Source organism: Myotis nattereri (assembly GCF_964212035.1).
Source record: "Myotis nattereri genome assembly, chromosome: 3".
Lineage (NCBI taxonomy): Eukaryota > Metazoa > Chordata > Mammalia > Chiroptera > Vespertilionidae > Myotis > Myotis nattereri.
The window spans coordinates 122567939-122573938 of NC_138077.1; positions in this window are offsets into that span (position 1 = coordinate 122567939).

Here is a 6000-nt window from a genome sequence, read left to right on the forward strand (position 1 = left end):
AGACTTTAACATTTGGCTATAAAGGGTATTTTCTCTAGATTCTAACTGTCCCGTGCTTTACTCCCAACTATCAAAAAATTGCTCCTCCCTTACCTTAAGGAGTGCACTCTTTATCCGGAGGAGTTCCTCACCTTCTAGTTCCCAATTCCTCAGTCCCTGTTCAGGTACCAGTTTGTCAGGGCCAGCCTGACAGGTTGAGCCGGGCTGAGGTAGGGAGGTGGGAATTGAGAAAAGAAAGAAAGACAGGAAAGTGGGATCGGGAGGACTTCAGCTCATTCGAGCAACTACAGCAAATTTATTAGCCACTCAATGCCTTTTATACACAACACACTGAATAGGAGGTGTGTCAAGAGGAATGTATTCTTTGTTTCCTCTTAATCTCTAAGGGAGGGACAGAACAGAAGGACAAGTTCTCAGTATAGCATATCTCAGTAAATAGTTACAGAATTCTTGGTAAGCCATGAAAGGCTGTTCTCATTCTACTGATAACCGCCATTCAAACAAGTCTGGGAAAACTATGTGGGTAAGGGTTCCAGCCTTGCTAGCCCCTTCAGGTGCAAGGACCTTGCCAGCTTACATCTGGCCCCCAACAATTCAATAATATTAAGTGCCTGCCTTATGCTGATCACTCTTGTTGGGAATGTATCAGTGAACAAAAGAGACAAATCCTATGCTCATGAAACAACAGATAGGATAAAAAATAGTATTTTAATATGTCAGTTAATATTAAGTGCTAAGGAGAAAATAATCAGGATGGTGATAGGAAGGGTCAGGAGGTGGTGTGGTTACAGTTTTAGTTAGAGTAGCCTAGACAGGCCTCATTAGGAAGGTGGTTATTTGAGTCAAGAATTAGAAAACATGAGTGTGCCATTTAGATATCTAGAAGGTCATTCCAGGCAGAAGGAGCAACAAGCACAAAGCCCTGGGAGGAAGGTGCCTGGCAGACAGTGTCTAGAAAGGAGGCCAATCGTGGGGGGGTGGGGAGGCGGTCAGGAGATGATGGGGTTTTGGATTATGTGGAACCATTTTGTTCATGGGAAAATGTTTGGCCTTTACTCATGATTTCTAGCAAAAGAATGCTACAATGGGACTTGAATTTTATAAGGCTCACCATTGTTGCCATGTTGAGATAAGACAATAGGGAGGGCAGAGGTGGGAGATGGAAAATGAGAATTTGCTGTGTTGAAGGAGAGGTGATGGAGGATGAGTGGTGGTAGTGGAGATTGTAAGACGTGGTTTGATACAGTAAAATTTGGTGACAGGTTGTATGTAGTGTGAGAAAGAGGACTTGATGGCTGCCATTTACTGAGAATGTAACAAGTAACAACTTAGCTTTGGCATGGACTAATTTGAATCCTCAATAACCCAATAAGCAAAATACTATTATTTACATTTTTAGGGTAAGGACATTGGGGCACAGAAAGGTTTAATCTTTGCTCAGGATCGCCCCGCCAGCTGAGGTTTGAATGTAGGCCATCTGATGTGGAGCCCACATTCTCACCTGCGAATTCTTCTCACCTCTCTGGTCCTTCCTTTTTAACTCACAATACTGAGGTTGGCCTTCCCTCAAACCGGTCTCTGTATATGTTTCCCATTCTTTAGTCTTTTGTTCCACTTTCTGGAAAATTTCCTCAACATTATATTTCATTACTTAATTTTGCCATCATCATGTTTTAAATTTCCAAGAGTTCACTTTTCTCTTAATTTTTCCTTTGTTGTTGTTTGTGTTTATTTACTTACTTATTTTGTGACTGCTTATCTCCCTAAGAATACATTTGGTTTTCATTTTTCTCCCTACATACTCTTCTTTCCTCTAATTGTTTTTTCTGTTCATCTTGGTCTCTAACTTTGTGGCCACCTTTTGCAGCAAGGATTCAGAATCTGGAGACGAGGCTGATGCACAAACGGATATACTAGACAAGAAATATAAATTTAGAAAGCATGGAGGAACCAGGCGGAGACCTACTCTCTAGTGGAGTGCCTCCCTGAATCTCCAGACCCATAGCTTTTTATTTACTAGAATATACATTTGCCCTTTAGCAAAGCAAACAGACATCAATGGTAAGATTTGGTAAACAATAAAGGATTATCAGGTTAGAGGATTGCCTTCAACCATTCAGCCAGCAGCAGGGTAATACAATGCTAATTCTCAGGCTTTGCTGAATATCAAAGTCCATCAGCCTTCTGATGGACTTCTCACATTTATATGTTAACTACTTGTTGGTCTTTGCCTCCAGCCTATCCCCCTTTTGGTTTTCTAATAAATTTAGAAAGGTGTATGCCATTCGTAGAGCTCAGGTCCTTTTAAGATTTTTAAATTTAATTAAAAGGATTGAGTTTTTTCATGTCCTTTTAAATTGCTGTCAGGCATCTAAGGAACCAGTTTGCAATAGGCTCCTTTCTGGGCCATGAGTTCTTTCACTCCCCTTTCTAATCACTGTCCCCTGTGACATGACAGTTCTGGGTGGTGGACAAACGATGGGCAATGACAATGCAGGTCAACATTCTTTGGCTTTGTCCAGGGCTGCCTGCACTGATGCACAACTGATGACTGCTAGCATGGCAAGGTGTCTTTACCATCTCCCATCTCTGGACTGTTTCTCCTCTGTCTCGTCAGCGTGTTGCTTGTGGCTACTGCTATTTGGGGCTGGAGTAGTTGACTGTCTGTAGCCACAGGTACAGGGTGGGAAGTTGCTCTCTCAGATTTATTGTTGCAAGAATCTACCCAGGCTTGGAGGAGTTTTCTGGAAATACACAGCATATCTTCAACCAAAGGTTAATAAAGGGATCCTTCTATAAACCAAACTCAGGATCTTTTCATTTAACCAAATCATTTTCCTTTGGCTTATTCTGACACCATGGGTGTCTTGCCATCAGCATTACAAGTGAAAACATTTTAAAGTAAGTAAGGCTTGATGTAATTTACTCACAGGAGGTTACTATCCCTCCTTTTTTTGTTTTAAATTGGGAACATGCAAGTGGGACATTCCTTGAACTTATTGCATGATAAGCAGCTTTACTATGAGAAGAACCATAAGTAAAAAATAGTTAATGCTCCAGGAATAGGTTCCTGCCTACTACACCTAAGTTACCCTGAATATTCATTTATTTCAACTTTCCAATTTAAATCAGTCTGAAATAAGGCTTATTTTATAACTTCACTTGTCCTTGGGTGTGAACAGTAAATGACACTAATTGGATTTCTGCTATCAGTCTTTGAGTATATTGACATAAGCTTTGTTAGGGAAGCAAAATACAAATTATTTACATAGATATTAGAAGGGAATCTCCTGTTTTTTTTCTCCTAGAATAATTTCTAGGCCGCATTTAGGGAGTTTCTTTTAAAAACTTTTATCTTTCTCTTAAACAGAGCAACAAACTTGGTTGTTTTTTGGATGCTGGCCAATACTGTAATGCATACAAATCAAGTAAAAGGAACTCTCTTTTTACCTTTGGTGACTTATTAATGATGAGATTTAATGCTTGAATAATAACCTTTAGTTTACTTTGTAAATAGTAGTGGAAGAGATTTTAAAATTTCTCCTTTTCATTAAGTTTAAAATTTACCTTTAAATAGTATTCTTTTTGGCTAGTGATCATTTGCATACATATGCAAATTTTTACTTTGGCCATTGTTAAGATCTAATTACTTATAAAAATATTGATATCTCATATAACTGAGTTTATATGAGACCTTGATTATTTTGTAAAAAGCTAATTTATTAAGTAATTAAAGTATGCACCTTTATTGAAAAAGCAAACTTATATATTTGACCTATGAAGTACAGATGCTGCCCTACCCCCTTAGCCTGTTTAAAGAGCAGACTTCCTGAGGGTTTCTTGAAATACTGCTGCTGAATAATCTGGTTTTGCTTAAAAGTATTTAGCAACTTTGTCCTACCCTCCCTTAGAGGTTGAAACTTTTATAACATTTAAAATACATGTATATAATAAAATGTAGTTATTAATTTTTATTTGATAGAGCTTTCCACATGATTTCAAGTATATTAGATTGGCCTAATTTAGTTCAAAAATATTTATTTTAAGACAAGAGTAAATCCTTGAATCATTCCAGGGCCCTTGTAATGTCCCAAGGCTATCTCTCAGTTAAAGTCTTGAAATTTAACTTAGAAAGACCATCAAATATACATAACCCAAATATTGTATCAGATACTCTTTGTAATTATTCTAAAAGATATTAATTAAATTTAAACTGGTTTTTATATTAAAAATTTGGTTCAGACTATAGATTTAATCCTTTTTTAATTAGACCATATAAAATATTCTATCTTAGGTTGAAATTTTACCACATGTAGTACATATAAGGACTCTAATATATTTTGAACTACTAATTTCTCCAGAGAAAATGCAAGAATTTTTTTTTAAATAAATTTCTATACTTTATGCATTTTGTTAATACAACCATATAATTTCTCCCAATTTAATTTGAACTTTAAACTCTTAGAAATTTCAAATTTTCTGGTGGCAAGTTAAATACTTAGCATTTCTTAGATTAGTAATACCTTCAGATTTTTAAGGATATATTTTAAATAGAATACAAGACATATTTAATTAATAAATTCAATTCTGTCCTCTAGATTTTTCATATGAGGCAAACAGATTAATATATCAGTATTTTGTCATTTTAAAATACCTAGATATTTAATAACTTTTATTATTTAATTTAGTAAGCTCCAAAGTTTTAAGTTACCAAGGACTTTAGAAGCAGTCTGTAGCTATTTGAATTTTAAAACCACCACATTCTTCCCTAGAGAGAAAATCTAAGGTTACTGCTGTGGGAAATGAGGCTGGCCCCTCCTCCATCAGAGAGCACAATCAATCTCCCTGCAGGCAGCTGGATCCCCACCATTAATATCCTATCTAATAATAGACAAACATGGTAATTAACCGTACCTCCAACATGCTTCCCATTGGCTAATCAGGGCGATATGCAAATTAACTGCCAAGAAAGATGGCGGTTAACCGCCAACAAAGATGGTGGTTAATTTGCATATGTAGGCGCAATGCTGGGAGGCGAATGGGGAAGGATGGAAGGAGCCGCGTGAGGCTGTCAGTGATCGGAAACCCAGGTGGCAGGAAAGAAATGGCCACCTTTGCCCCACCCCAAAGTGTCCCCCAGCCGTGATCAGAGAAGTGGGGGCCTTTGCCCTGCCCCGCAGCCATGATAGGAGAAGCAGGGGCCTTTGCCCGACCCCCAGCGGTGATCAGAGAAGTGGGGGCCTTTGCCCTACCCCCTAGAAGTGATCGGAGAAGCAGGGGCCTTTGCCCTGCCCCCCCAGCTGTGATCAGAGAAGCAGGGAACTTTGCCCGACCCCCAGCCATGATCAGAGAAGCGGGGGCCTTTGCCCGACCCCCAGTCATGATCAGAGAAGCTGGGGCCTTTGCCCAGCCCCAGCCGTGATCAGAGAACAGGGGGCCTTTGCCCCGCCCCCAGCCATATAGGAGAAGTCCTGCGGGGCAGGGAAGAGGCAGCACTGACACCTAAGTCGATCAGGAGCACCTTTAAAACTGCAAACCCCCTGAGACCGGGTCCTGGTCACCATGTAGATTTCAAGCACCTTTAAAACTGCGCGGGCAAAACCCCAGAGACCGGGTCCTGGCTGCCACGTAGATTGCGAGCACCTTTTAAACTGCATGGATAAAACCCCCTGAGACTGAGTCCTGACCACCAAGTAGATCGCGAGTACCTTTCAAACTGCACGGGTAAAACCCCCTAAGACAGGGTCCTGGCCACCACCTAGATCACAAATACCTTTCAAACTGCAAACCCCCTGAGACAGGGTCCTGGCCACCACGTAGATCCCGAGAACCTTGCAAACTGCAAACCCCCTGAGCCCGGGTCCTGACCACCACGTAGATCGTGAGCACCTTTCAAACTGCAAACCCCATGAGACCGGGTCCTGGCGGCCACATAGATCGCAAGCACCTTTCAAACTGCGTGGGTAAAACCCGTGAGACTGGGTGCTGGCTTCTATGTGC